At 41.7% G+C, this 15,219-nt stretch overlaps 1 protein-coding gene across 3 annotated transcripts in view; it reads left to right on the top strand.

Annotated features, from left to right (window-relative positions):
* Positions 1 to 15,219, top strand: part of Tnfrsf17 (TNF receptor superfamily member 17) — a 59,042-nt gene that overhangs the window by 23,761 nt on the left and 20,062 nt on the right. Inside the window, exons 1-2 of one of the 3 annotated variants that reach the window (XM_078024355.1) lie at positions 3,435 to 3,571; positions 5,334 to 5,399. The gene's annotated coding sequence lies outside the window, so the exon portion shown is untranslated. Of the gene's footprint in view, positions 1 to 3,434; positions 3,572 to 3,596; positions 3,755 to 5,333; positions 5,400 to 15,219 lie in introns of those variants that run through there. The other 2 variants (XM_078024353.1, XM_040277773.2) reach the window with 2 other exon arrangements.

Here is a 15,219-nt window from a genome sequence, read left to right as displayed (position 1 = left end):
ATGCAAATCTTTTATTGATATAGTAAAACCACTGCCAGTAGCCATGGAGACAGGCGTGAGCAATTAAGCAAGGTACCTAGGGGACAGACCCCCCATCATTGTGTCCAAATAGTCTCTGTGCACCCTTCACTCCCTGCTGGTTCTGGCACAAAGCTGGGATACAGAGAGTCATTGAGTATCCAGTCCTTGGCTCCTAGCTGTCCTGTCCTGGGACCTGAGGAAATTGCTTTAGTCCATATGGCTGCTTCCATGACTTCAAATCTATGCCTTGTGTCTCAGGAAGGAGTAGCTGGTGTGTGTAAGCTATGCAGCAAAGACCTGAAAATCTATTTGTGAATGTAATCTTTTCTTCAAAAAAGCTTTGTTGAGTTATAATTCATAGTCTTGTGCTGCATGATGACGTTTCAGTTAGCCACCGACCACACACAGGACAGTGAAGCAAAAGGCTGTTTCATCTAGCCCCGGGGCGCTATACACTATAGCATCTGGGTTTGGATAAATACACTCCATCATGTTCACAAGTGACACAATTGCCTGACCAGGCGTTTTCAGGATGCATCCCCGTTGTTAAGTCATGCGTATGTGAGCTCTCTCATTTCAAGTGAACAATTCACTGGTTTTCAGTATTCAGAGTTATGTAATCACCACCTCCAGCAATTTTAGAATATTTTCATCACTCCGCAAAGAAAGCCTATGTCCATGAGCAGTCTCTCTCCATTTCCTTCCAGTACCTACTCTCCAGCCCCAGGCGGTGCTAATTGGTCCGTCTTCATAGAGTTGCCTCTTTTGAGCATTTTATATAAAAGGGATCCTACGCTCTGTGGTTCTTCTGACTTTGCCTCTGCTCATTTAGCACCATATTTTCATGGCCCATCCACGTTGTAGCATGAATCTGCACTTCATTCCTTTTGATGACTAAATAATCTTTGTATGGAAAGACCACATTTTATTTATCCATTATCAGGCATGTAGGTGATTTCCACTTTGGGGTTATAAAAGTCCAGAGAGAAATGTTGCTATGAACATTTGTGCAGAGTTTTTGAGAGACACATTTTCAGATCTCTTGGAATTATACCTAGGAGTGGAATTTCTGAGTCTCATGGTGACATTATGTCTAAGCTTTTGAGGAACGTCTGGTTTCTTTTCCTCAGTAAAGTATCATTTGACCTCCCAACAGCACATAGGAGGGTTCTGATTTTTCCACATCATTGTAACAATTATTTCCTATTTTTTTAAAAAATGATCATCCTAGTGGGTCTAAACAGGTTAGTCTTTGTAGTTAGATTTGCACTTCTCTGATGGCTAAATGATAATGATCATCTTTTCATGTGTTTATTTACCATTTGTATAATCTTAGGTAAGTGTTTTTTCAGATTCTTTGTCCATTTTTTTTTGTGGGGGGTACTAGGGATTGAACTCAGGGGCACTGGACCACTGGGCCAGCCACATTTAGAGACAGGGTCTCACTGAATTGCTTAGCACCTTGCTGTTGCTGAGTCTGCCTTTGAACTTGTGATTCTCCTGTCTCAGGCTTCCAAACCGCTGGGATAATAGGCCTGAGTCACCGCGCTGGGCTTCTTTGCCCATTTTTAAAACTGTTAATTTTGTAGTCTTTTTAATAAATTTATGAAATACAGAAATTTATTCTCTCACAGTTCTGGTGGGGAATTTCAAAATGAAGGTGCCAACATATGAGATGGGCCAACTTACTGCATCGTCACATGGTAGAAGAGCAGAAGAGAAAGAATCTACTCTTTTAGATCCTTAATATCACATCCTCACAACCTGAACACCTCCCAAAAGGCCTCACCTTCCAAGGAACCACACTGGGGAAAATGTTCGACACATTAATTTAGGATGACACATTCAAACCATAGCATTTATGCAGTTCACTTTTTTTTTAACCCAAACTAATTGCTTATGGTGATTATGATAAGATAGACTTACATATGATGAATTCATACACTACAAATGCTACAGCTTGTCAATTTGATTTGTAAGAAACACATGTTGCCTTTGTTGTCCAGAACTAGAGGCGCTAAATAAGGATTCAACATAATGTACACAGTTAGCCAATTTGAATTTACTGTATGGTTGGAAAATTAATGTGCATGTGTACTGAGAAAAGGCATTTTAGGTTGAGAGAAAAAAAACCCTCCATGTATATAGGGTGATGCTAACTGATAAGTATTAAAAAATGGGAGCTGAAAATAACCTTCTTTTGATGAAAAATTTTAGTTGTAGTTGGACACAATACCTTAATTTTATTTATTTTTATGTGGTGTTGAGGATCAAACCCAGGGCCTCGCACATACTAGGCAAGTGCTTTACCACTGAGCCACAAACCCAGCCCTTGAAGAAAAATTTTAGGTCATATTCTTCTGTACCAGCCATTCATTTAAATAGATGACAGGCAGATAAAAGGTGTTAGATAAACTTCAGTAGGTAGAGCAGCCCATTATTAACACAACAGTATTTAAAAGTCACTATAACTTACAAAGAGGGAAATAATCAGCTATTTTTCCTAGAGTGGTTGCCCTCCCACTAAGGTTAAATTATTGGTAGATTATCAGTGAAGTGCACTCTACCTTGTTATTGTTCTTGCTCCTGAATAGGTCATTGATGCTACAGAAAAATTTTGTAGTTTTAACAACAATACATTGATGCTACTATAGACCAAATGGTCCACAGTGGGCACTCTGAAGACAGGTGGGCTGGATTTGAATCCCATGTTGGCCAGCCATGGCCTTGACCATCCCTTCTGGACCTTAGTTCTCTCACCTACACAATGTGGAAGGATGTAACTAGTCACGACACCAGCTCTCACTGAGCTTTTTATATTTTATTATGTGCACATTAGTAATCTTGTTTAATCTGCTTGGCAATCTTGCAAAAGAGGTGACATAATCTCCATCTTACCAGGGAGAAAACTGAAGCTGAGCAAGTTGCAGCAATGTGTCCAGGGCTGCAGAGCTGGTAGGAGGCAGAGCCCATTCTTTTCAGGACCTGTTGGACTCTAGGATTTTGCTCAAATGTTAACCTCAGTAAAGTTTCTTTTTTCTGAAAAGTTGCCTTTCCTTTTGCCATTTCTGCCATTTGAATGCAACTGTAATTTAGCAAGTGCTATCAGAAAAGAATCAGAAGAACCCAGATAACAAAACTATTAGCAGCTCACCCAGGCAGAGAAGAGACACAGCAACTGTGAGAAGAATACCGTTCATCGTGATTTGTGCTCACTTTTGAGGAGGTTTTAACAAAGTCTTGGCCTGGCCTCCTCGTTTAGTCCACCTCAAACTCCCTGGAAAACCTTGTAAGGAAAGGACCAGTTTTGCTCTTCGGCAACGCTCCACTTAGGATTTTCATGTAGTTCCCTAGAGAGACATTAGGTGTCACTTGTGAGTTGTGTGAAGTCAATTTTCCTGGCAGTTGACAGCCTGGGTCCTTTCCCTAGAGCTTCCGGCTCCCTGAGATCCGGCTTGGAGGTTATGTCCATTATCAGGACTTCTGTCCCCGCTCTGCCAGAGTAATCTGCTTCTCATTTGTCCTAAAGAAGAGGGCTCCCTGAAGATGGGTAAGCTTCAAGTTTGAAGACTTCAAGGCCAAGGCCAGAGACTTGCAAATGATGTCTATGGACAGGGGGATGCTGTCGAGGAAGAGGGGGAGTGTCTGCAATGCCCCTGACAGCTTGAGAGCTTTCTCCCAGAATTCCCTGCACTCTGCCCACGGGCTTGTCCACACCAGGCTGTGAGCAACTGTGAGCAATTGGAGGGCAGGGATTATAATTTATCCTTCTCTCCTCCCTCCTTCTTTTCTTCCTTCTTCCCTCCCCTCCCATAAATATTTATTGAATATGCATTATGTGCCAGATGCTGGGCAAGAGCAGAGAAAATAGAAAATTTCTCTTCCTTCCTGGAATTTCCAATCTAATTTCTTATTTATCTTTATGTTCTCAGCACCTAGCACACCATAAGGTACTTAATAACCGCTTTAACAGCCTGGTATCTCTTCCAGTTTTCTTTTATGCATATCTGAATATATATACACGCTATTTTCAATTTGAGATGCAAATGGGATCATGCCTTAATACCATTCTGTGACATACCCTCCTCCTCTAACAGTGTATTATGGCCCTCTTGCCATATTAGGACACAAAAATCTACTTCAGTATTTACGATTTCTCAAATCAAATGATTTTTGGAGTCACTGAGATCTGTTCCTTAGAATTTAGAAAAGACTGGCTGGGACTTCAAGTTCACTCCCTTTGGATTCTCAGGGTTGGCCTAGGATTGGGACTGGACTGGCATGCTCAATTTCTCGCCATCACTTCTGGTCCCTGTTCATGCTTCTGCTGAGTGGATTTCATCACAGTTTGTTTAGCCACTCTCCACTGCTGGGCTTAGAGGTTGTTTCCGGTCTTTTACACAATGCCATAGTGAATAACCTCATTCACCTTTTGTTTTATGCATGAGGAATAAATTGCTAGAAGCAGCATTGCAGAGTCAATATAGCAATATATAAATGCTGAGTTATCTCCACTAAGGTTATATTAATTTTCATTTCTGTTAGAGTATGTTATCAGATTGTGATTTTGCTTATCTGTGCACACATACACACATTTCTTTTTCATATATTGGACTATTTGTGTGTGTGTATGTGTGTGTGTGTGTGTGTGTGTATGTAGGAATTATTAATCTGAATCAGCCTTTTATGTGTCAGAAAAAGTCATCTCTTTGTAATTTGAAATGTGATTTTTTTCTTATGTTATTATTTGCTTTCATGTCTTTTTTTTTTTTTTTTTTTTTTGTACTGAGGATTGAAACAGAACCTCGGGGGACTCAACCACTGAGCTAAATCCTTAGCCCTTTTTATTTTTTATTTTGAGACAAGAGAGTTGCTAAGTTGCCCAGACTGGCCTTGAACTTGAGATTCTCCTCCCTCAGAGTCCTAAGTAGCTGCAATTACAGACCTGCACAACCTTGCCTGGCTTCCATATTATTGTTCTTTTAAATCACACAACTCTTTCCACTAAGTTGCATTGCAGCTTTTCCTAGAGTGGAATTGCTTGGTTACAAAGTATAGTAACTTTAAAAGGATTTTGGATACATAGTGGGTATTAGATATTATGTGTTTAAAAACAAGTAACTTTTATAGGTTGAGAGAAAAGATCCCCCACTCATCAACTTGGGCTGACCTGCTCTAATAAATACTTCCACCCACTTTTTATTTTCCTATGTTATTTGAAACAAATTATTCCATCTTTAAAGATTTCAGAATTTAGAGAAGACATAATCTTTGGATAAGAAATTCACCATCTCTCTTCTCTGTTCTTCCAGGTACAGGCAATGGAAAGTTCCCCACTCATGCTGATCGGAAAGCTGTCCCTGAGAGGTCACTTGGAGGTAAATGTTTAATCACACTCCATGTGCCCTGGATGGAATCCTGCTCTCATTTTGCAGATAGGAAAAACAAGCATTCACAAGGATGAGTCAGCCAGCCCAAGGCCTTTTCTTGTCCAGTGAAAAGTCCTCATAGATCCCAAAGCTCTGCCTGAAACATGAATCTTAACTTTTTTTTTTTTTTTTAATTCATTCAAAATATGGGCAGGACATTGCCATCAGTCTGTTAATATGTCCAGGTCTTTCCTCTGCCTCCTTCTGTTTGGATGTTGCTTCTAAGAATAATAACCATGTTGATGTGTACTTCCCTCCTGGGATTTTTTAAAAAAATAAAATTAGTTTCTTAATTGACAGGTAATAATTGCACATCTTTATGGGGTGCAGTGTGATGTTTCAGTGCTTTGTGTGATGATTAAATTAATATACTTATCCATCATCTCAAACATTTATCATGACTTAGTGCAGCATCCTCCCCTGTGGTGCTTTGGATTTTTAGAATACAGTGTGATGGGCATCTGGCAGCACCATGGACCTCTGTATTTCCCAGCAGAGGCCATCTGGCCAGGGAGAGGAAGTGGGGAAGAGGAACACAAGCTCACAGGCCTGTGAGTAGGAGAACTGATGTTTGAACCTCTTTGGGGTCTCCTTCTGTTTACCCACGGTGCATCTGAAACATGACTGCTCCCTGGGTCCTGTTCTCAGTCACTATCTGGATGGAAAAAGATTCCCGGCACAATCCCCAGAAGGGCTAGTAACTGAGCAACAGAACTTGATCGTGGCATTGCCTGGGGCCTGCCCTCATTCTCTTCCCACCCTCCTCGAGGCCAATTCCTGAAAACTTTTCCTGCTCTTGACAGGCTCCCACTGTCCATCTTCAGCTGCCTTCATTGCAGGGATACAGGCGCTGGGGGTGGGGGTGGATAACATGCTGGCCACGGCCCTGGGAGGGTTTCATCATGGCCCTGTCTCTTCAGTTAGGTGGCCCAATTACTGCCAGGATTTGGGAAGCAGAGAAATCCAACGGTATGGCACCATGCGGATGTTCACTGATCATCAGCTTGAAGGTGCTGCAGCTTCTGCCTGAAAACTTGAGCTACCAGCCTAGTGCTCACAACCCCATGGGTACCAAACTGTGTGCCTGCCGCTGAGACCCTACCTATACTGGCTCACAGGAGCCTCCAGTGCCCCAGAGATGGGCATTTAATATTATTATTTTATGCCCAGGAGGAACTGGAAGAGACTCTTTGAAGCCAACAAGTCATGATGCCAGGATTTTGAATCCAGGGCTGTCTCACCCCAAGGTCCTTGCTCTTAGCTTTTGATTCATTTTTAACCCCCTCCCCCCACCCATCCTGGAGTTGAACCAGCAAGGACCTTGAGCATACTAAGCAAAAGCTCTGCCACTGGGTTAATCCCCAGCCCTTATCAATCTTTTGATTTTCTTTTGATTCATGGGTCATTCAAGAGGAGTAAGATCAGGCAAGAGGTGACATGAATGTTAGCCAGTGTCACTTTTCCAGGTTCAATAGAGTCCAGGCATTGGAGCTTCCCGGTGGGACAGCGTGTTTGCAAGGAAAGATGTGTGGCCTCTTTGGGGGTACTCCTAGAGATAAGGGGGGGAGGACTTCTGACTCCATGGTAGATCACACTGGACCTTTGGAAGGACCTCATGTCACACTGAACGAGTGGCCTCGGACATCCATGCTAAGTGGAGGCTGTGGCTGTGTCCACTCTGCCACCTCATCAGGACTTGAAGCCACCCAGAGAGATACTGAATGCCACCATGCAGGAAAGGGAAGACAGCCTTCTCATATTAAATGTTAAATTACGACCACAGACAGGATCTCACTTTCACTGTGTCCGCCTAGCCCCATTAAATTAAGGCGTCCCTTGGTGGGGGATTTCCAGCTGGGACTTCCCACATGGGTCAGTCCCTTCAGGGAATTTGTGACACTACTCTTCATCTGGGCTCTCAAATATCCAATGTAGGCATCACCTGACACTCTCCCAAACTCCACATCCGATCCTTCACCATTGTTCTAATTTATTTTCTTTACATCATTTCAAAACTTTCAGTAAATCTTATTAATTTTACTCCAAAATAAATACATCCCACAGCTTTTGACGCTGTAGCATGGCTCTTGTGTCGTCGTCCCCCTCCCCCTTCAGCCAGTGCATCCCCTGACCTGGGGGGCGGGGTGCAGCTGTCCAGTCTGTCCACAGCTTCCTCTCTTTTCCCACAGAAATGTGTTCGCGCAAATCCGGCAGAATGAGGGCTGAGGGTGTGGGCCCCTGGAAGAGTGCTCGCTTAGCGTGTGCCACACTGGCCTAAATGCCACACAAATCAGGCAGAGTGAGCTTTTAAAAATACTGATCATACGCTGGGGACGGTGGTGCACACCTGTAATCCGAGCAGCTCGGGAGGCTGAGACAGGAGGATCTTGAGTTCAAAGCCAGCTTTGGCAATGGTGAGGCGCTCAGCAACTCAGTGAGATCCTATCTGTAAATAAAATACAAAATAGGGCTGGGGTATTTTGTATTTTATTTAAATAGAGAGTGGCTCAGTGGTTGGGTGCCCCTGAGTTCAATCCCCAGTACAAAAAAAGAAAAAGAAAAAAGAAAAATCAGATCTGATTCTATATCTATTCTGTTTAAAATTCTTTGATGGCTGTTTTCCCATTGTCCATAGGAAAAAACAAATCTAAACTCCCTTGGTCTCCAGGGTCCTACGTAAGCTTGTCCTGCCCATCTTCCCCTGATGAACTCTGTTGCAGGAACTCTTCTTTCTTCAAGTTTCTACCCATGACTGTGATCTACCCAGCCCCAGGGCATTTGCACGCACTGCTCCCCCCACTGGGCCTACTACCACAGGAACTATGAGGAGTTCCACCCTTCTTTCAGGACTTTGTTTCTGTGCCAGCAGCTCCTGACATAAAATCTTCCCTGCTCCTCTGAGCAGGTCTCCCCTTAAGTGAAAGTGTCCCTTTCATTTCCATCTGATAATTTATCCCAGGTGGTGTTCTGGGTAGAATTATGTTCTATAAAAGGGCAGGTCTAAGTCCTAAGCCCTTAGTACCTGTGAATGGGACCTTACTTGGAAATGGGGTGTTTGCAGATGTAATTCAGTTAAAATCAGGTCCCACAGGTTAGGGGAGGCTAATGACTGGTGTCATAAGAAGAGGGAAGTTTGGACATAAGTAGGCACAGGGGAGGACACTATGTAAATACAGGCACAGAGATGGGGGGCAGGATGTGGAAAAGCCAAGAAACCCAAGAACTGCTGTATCCATCAGAGGCTGGGAAAGACAGGGAAGGACTCTCCCCAAGAGCATCCGGAAGGAAGAACCACACCAACACCTTAGTTGCAGACTTTTGGCCTCCAGAGGTGTGAGAGAGTAAATTCCCATGTTTTTAAGCCACCAAATTGGGCTAATTTGTTACCTAGAAAACGAATACAGCTAGTAACTATTTTGTTTGCTTATTTTTTATTTTTTAGATTTTTCTCTTGTCAAGAGTTTTATTTCATGATCATTTGTATCCCTGGTGCCCAGTGGTATATGGAGCATATAGTAAATGCTCACCAAATACCTTCGATTCCCCCGTGTCCAATCAGCTAGAATAGTTTATCCACTTTAGCTTGCCCTGTGTTCGTTGCTTTGTATATCTTCTGTGGCTTCCATTTCTGTTCATCACCTCCCTCTCACTTTTAATTTTTAAAAACTTTATTATTTTTTAGTTCTGGGCATTGACCCCAGGGCCTTGTGTATCTTGGCAAATGCTCTAGCATTGAGCTATAACCTTAGCTCCTTCCTTTCTTTTTATCACAGATCTGATCTTAATTTTCTGCTCTAAACCTAAACTCTCTCTAACCACTGCCCATACTTGTTTCTGTACCTTGGGTGAGCTTTGTAGCCTCTCAGCCTCGGTCTCCTGATCTGTTCGAAGTGAGTAATACAGCACCTGCTTTACCAGGTCAATGTCAAAAATGACCAAGAATCAATGCAAAGCATGTCACATCCTAGCATTCTTGTGAATGCCAATTTCTATTCAGGTGAGGTTATATGAAACACAAGGCTCTATGATATGAGTCTGAGCTGACTTACCCAGCAACTGTCAAAAATGATAAAAAAAAACAAACAAAAAAACAAGGTTTGCCTGGCATTTGGGCCTGTTGAAGTTTGGAAAAGACATCAATTTTGAAAGCATGGGTTTGCATATCATTATAGACACAAAGAAAATACATTAAGTGAAAGATTTAATGTAGGTTCACATTTATATTAAAATCGTGTCATTGGCACCAGAGATGTAATTTTAAAAATAGAAATAAAGGGATTCATTTTAATCGTAGCTCTGAAAATTGGTGTTCTCCATTTCTGAAATCCTCTTAATCAGGAAATTTCAAAAAATGCTTAAAATGGTTGGGAATACTCATCAGAGCAATTCTGAAATTTAATGTGTGCAAATTATTCATATATTCATCATTTTATTATAGCACATAGATTTGTGGAATTAAGTTCAGGGTAAAGGGAATATCCATTAGCTACTATAAAGAGGCCCATAAGTGAAATGGATTTAAATATTATAACTACCTTCCTATTGACTCAGAGCTCTTGCCAAAGCCTTCACTGTTTAATACATTTGGTGGTTCTCATTGATGCAAAAGGCTGAATTGGTGGAAAATTTTCCTTATAAAAACGTTTTCTTTCACAAAGTGAGACTTTCAGTAGCACTGAATCAGACTGTGGTGTGGCCAGCTGCTTTTCTGCGACTGCTTTTGTTTGTTTGGAAAAGCTTTAAAAACAGGCTCAGCCAGGAAGGGAGTAATGATTGAAAACAGGAATATGGTTAGGCCTTGATATGATGGCTAGCCCAGGCGCTCCCAGGAAGATGAGCATGCTATGAACAACTAGTAATTAAAATCTGAAACTCACCTAAATGGTAGGAGATGAAGAAGCTTTGGCTCATATTCTGTGGCCTGGGAGGGGACAATAGAGGCAGGGCTGTGGTTGGAATGTGCCCCTGGAGTTCATGTGTTAGAAACTAATCCTCAATGCCAAATGACCTTTAAGAGGTGATCAGATCATGAGAGTTCTATCCTCTCCAGTGACTTAATGCTGGTATCACATATGTCTCTCTCTCTATTTCTCTCTTGCTTTTGCCCTTCCGCCTTCTGCCATGGGATGACACAGCAAGAAGATCCTCTGTTGAACCACCATGCAAAGAAAAGACCATGGACTACAATTTTAAATCATATTAAAGCAAGCTTGTATTTTGCACACATAGAAAGCTGGTCACCAGCAACTGACTCTCCCAATCCTGGGCTAGAAATCAGCATTCTAGCTCTCCAGGAACAAGGTTTTATAGCACAAAAAGTTGCAAATGGGGGGTGTCTTGAGAACTCTCAGATAACAGGATTTTGACAAGCATAATACAAAGGCAGATAGCAGGTTAATGATCTACATGGCATGATATTTCAAGGAAAGGAGTAAATTCAGATCCCAACATCAGGGTTTATGAGGTGCTGCTGAGGTTTCAGAGAGGGATGTTATCTGGTCAAGGAGAGCCAGGCATGGGTGAGGTTCAGATCATGTGCAGGAATTCCAAACAAGTTTAGAAATCTCAGTAACTTATAGTAACACAGAAATTAATTTTTCATGCCTTTGTGATGAGATGGTCTCCAATCTTAAGATGGAATTAGGCTGGGCTCATCACCTTACCAGATGTGGACCCCTTGATCTTGAACTACCCAGCCTCCAGAACCAAGAGAAATAAATTTCTGTTCCTTTAATCACCCAGTCTGTGTATTCTGCAAAGCAGCAGGAAGTGCACTAAGACAAGCAGCTAGCTTTTCAGGCAGAATATTCTGCTGATCTTCCCCCACTCTGTGTGTGTGTGTGTGTGTGTGTGTGTGTGTGTGTGAGTGAGTGAGAGAGAGAGAGAGAGAGAGAGAGAGAGAGAGAGAGATATGATTTCCCCCTGGTGATATGTCTGTTTCTGAACCCATCTCAGCAGTAGCTGTAGGTCCTTGGTGTATGGTGGTGCCTGCCTGTAGTTCCAGTGATACAGGAAACTGAGCAGGAGGATCATCAAGTTTGAGGAGAGCCTTGGCAACTTACCGAGGCTCTGTCTCAAAATAAAAAAGAAAATGGCTGAGGATGTAGCTCAGTGATAGAGAGCTTGGCTACCATTGACAAGTTCCTGGGTTCAATTTCCAGTGACAGAAAAGAAAAAGAAGTGGGGAGATCACAAAGGACCATGATTGAAGAGCTAACAATGCTTAATTCCAGGAGACCAGATAGATGTTTTGTTTGAAGTGCGGATCTTGGACCAGGAAACATTTTTTTTTTCTTATGTTATAAAGGGCATTAATGGGAAATTGATGAAATTTAAATAATATTTGATGATAGTATTGTAGCGATATTAATTTCCTAATTTTTTTGATAATTATACTGTGGCTATGTAATAGATGCCCTTGATTTCAGGAAATACACACTGAAGTATTTAAGTATGAAAGAAATATCATGTCTCTATCTTTATTTCCAAATCATTCATAAAAATGAGAATCATATAAAGGCATAGTAGTCTCCTCTTATCAGTGGTTTTTCTTTCTATGGTTTTATGGCTTTAGTTACTTGTTGTCAATCATGAATACTACCAAACCCTATATATACACAGTACAATAATATTTTGATTTTTTTTTAAGAGAGAGTGAGTGAGAGAGAGAGAGAGAGAATTTTTTTTTAATATTTATTTTTTAGTTCTTGGCGGACACAACATCTTTGTTGGTATGTGGTGCTGAGGATCGAACCTGGGCCACATGCATACCAGGCAAGCGCGCTACCGCTTGAGCCACATCCCCAGCCCCAATATTTTGAGAGGGAAAAAGAGAGAGAGGGATTGAGAGAGGGGCAGGGAGGAAGAGAGACCACATTCACATAATTCTTATTACAGTATATTGTTATAATTTATAATGTGCCTAATTTATAACTTAGGCACAGTAAGAAATTTCTTACTGTGCCTAAGTTATAAATTAAACCTTATCATAGGTGTGTAAGCAAAGAAAAACAGCACTACAGGTTTTGATATGATCTAAGAGTTCAGGTGTCCACGGGGTTCTTGGAGTGTACACCCTGTGGACGGGTAGTGCCCCTATACTCTAGGGAGGTAGAATGGTAAAGCAGATGCAAAATGTTACCACTTGAAAGTCCTCATAGAATTTCTTGTACTATTTTTACATATTTTTTATAAGTATAAAATTCTGTTAAAGTTAAAAACAAAACACCACAATTAGGGAACCTTCTGCCGTTGTATGTCTCAGTGCTGACTGCACTACAATAAATTTTCTGCAAAGTACTTTTCAGGCAGGATGTGATTCTTGCTCATATAATGGCTATTATTGTTGTATTTTTTCAATCCTCTGCATGAATTGTACTAAAAGTCATAGAAAAATTAAAGATTTACTCAGTACCTGGGCTCCCTGGGGGAAAAAGAAATAATGAAGCATTTTTGCTAATGTCAAGTGTGTCAAAGAAAGTACAAGGCAAGTTGCTTTCTAAAATTTCTAATGAAAAACTGCGGGGGGGGGGGGTGCAGCCATGAGAGACCCTGGGTTTGATCCCCAGTACTGCAAAAAAAAAAAAAAAAATCTAATACTTCAATGCATTTTGTACATTTTTAAGATGGTGTAAATATTTATTTGTATTTAGCCTGAGAGGGTTATGAGGCTTATAAAAATAGACTACAATATTGATGCATCAAGTCTTTCCAAAGCATTTAACTTAGTTTTCATATATATTTAACTTAGTTTTGCATGTATATTTCACTATGTGATATTTACATAAATAATTATAATAACAAATACAAGTTCTATAAATATGTTGGGAACACACACAAATAACATTTGGAATAAGTGCACAAACTCAATAGGAATAAACACTCAGGCACTTTCTTGCTGTGGGTATCAGTCAGGGTATCTTAGGTTGATGGGGGTGTTGATCGATCCACCTAGTAAGTTAATTGGAGATTGTATAGGAAAATTAGCACTTTGTTAAATAGCAAGTTTTTACTGTCATGTGCTCAACCATTGCCCTTCCCGTGGATATTTCACCAAGATATTCTAGGCTCTGGTAGTAAAATGTTATCTAGTTACCGCCATCACTAAAGCAAACAAATACCAAAAGGGGAAAGGCTTTCTACATTCCAAGGTTTGTGACACCACTCTTCAAAGTCAGCACTGTATTTGAAGAGCTTGCTGGTAACATTTTCGTTTTGATAAGATTGAGCACCTATTTTGAGAAATCCAGAAGTAGCTCCATCGTCTTGGTCAGAACTGTTTTTTTTTTTTTTGTTCGCAATACCAGGGACTGAACCTAGGGGACACTTCACCCCTGAGCTACATCCCCAGTCCTTTTTATATTTTTTATTTTGAGACAGGGTCTGGCTAAGTTGCCCAGACTGTCTTGGAACTTGTGTTCCTCCTGCCTCTGCCTCCAAGTCACTGGGATTGCAGGCGTGTTCCACTGAGCCCAGTCAGCTTGGTCAAGACCCCAAGATGGAAGAAGGGGAAATGAATTTACCTCTGTAAAGGAAGAGGAATTTAGTGGCCTGTGTATGTGAGAAGTCCCATGCTTACTAACCTTAGGCACTGTTACCACCAGGAACTCAAACAAGTAAACATTTCTATTAAGTGTATCTCTTGTGGAGTGTGGAGGCTCACGTTGGTGATTCTAGTGACTCAGGAGACTGAGGCAAGAGAATCTCAAGTTCGAGGCCAGTCTGGGCAACTTAGCAAAACTCTTTCTCAAGATAAAAAATAAAAAGGGCTGAGGGTGTGGCGCAGTGGTAGAGCCTTTGCCTGGCTTGTGTGAGACTCTGGGTTCAATCCCCAGTACCATAAAAACAAAACCAAAAACCACAAAGAACTCTTATCTCATCCCCAAGATGCTGAGATTCATTAAAGGGGAGAATCTTTCATGCTGGAGAAATATCCTGATTGGTCACAAGTGCCCTCACACTGAGCCTAAGGTATGCATATGGTAGCATGTCCCCAAATAGGTCCCTTAGAATACCAGTTCAGTTAATGGGTGTTCTGTGAAAAGGGTCCATGGTCACATGCATTTGGGAAACACTGGGTGGGGTCCAGAGTATCCTCAGTTGAAGGTACTGGGTTCAAAAGGAGACATCCTGAAGTCTGGCACTTTGGCATGCTGGGGATGATAAGACCTCTGGGGTGAAGTCTCTCGACCTTCTTCTGTCCTCTTGTTTCTTACCTGTCTTTCTCCTTATCCACCCCCAAGCAATTCTTAGAAACCAGAATAACCTCTTTCCAAAGGTGAGTCACAGAAACTAGAATATTACTCCAACTATCTCCACCCTTCTGCATAGGAACTAGTCCCAAAGGAATTTTCTCACCTACCTTTGTCTGGTTGCAGGCAATAAGACTCTCATTCTGGAGGGATTCTGCCCCATACCCAGGAAGAAGGAGTGCCCTATAGAGGCCAAGAATAACCTGAGCACAGGCCTCACCAGCTCCCCCCAGACTGTTCCCATTAGGTCGCAGGCCTTAGTCCAGATACATTTCTACAAGGCTGTGCATTCTTTTATAAAAATACACAGTTTCCCCCAAGTATTTGAGTCTTCCTTTCCCAAGTTCCACTTACAACTTGAGTTAAATAAATGTGTTATGCTTTTCTTTTGTTGATCTGTCTTCTGACCCAGGAGTGTGGGCCCAGATGCTTATGGTAAGGAGGACAGGCACCGCCCTTTTCCACCCGCACACCAGACACTCACAGAACACTGAATACACAGACGCACATTATGTAGC

This window comes from Ictidomys tridecemlineatus, chromosome 10 (assembly GCF_052094955.1).
Source record: "Ictidomys tridecemlineatus isolate mIctTri1 chromosome 10, mIctTri1.hap1, whole genome shotgun sequence".
NCBI classification, from domain to species: Eukaryota; Metazoa; Chordata; class Mammalia; order Rodentia; family Sciuridae; genus Ictidomys; species Ictidomys tridecemlineatus.
This window is presented reverse-complemented; position numbering and strand designations above follow the sequence as displayed.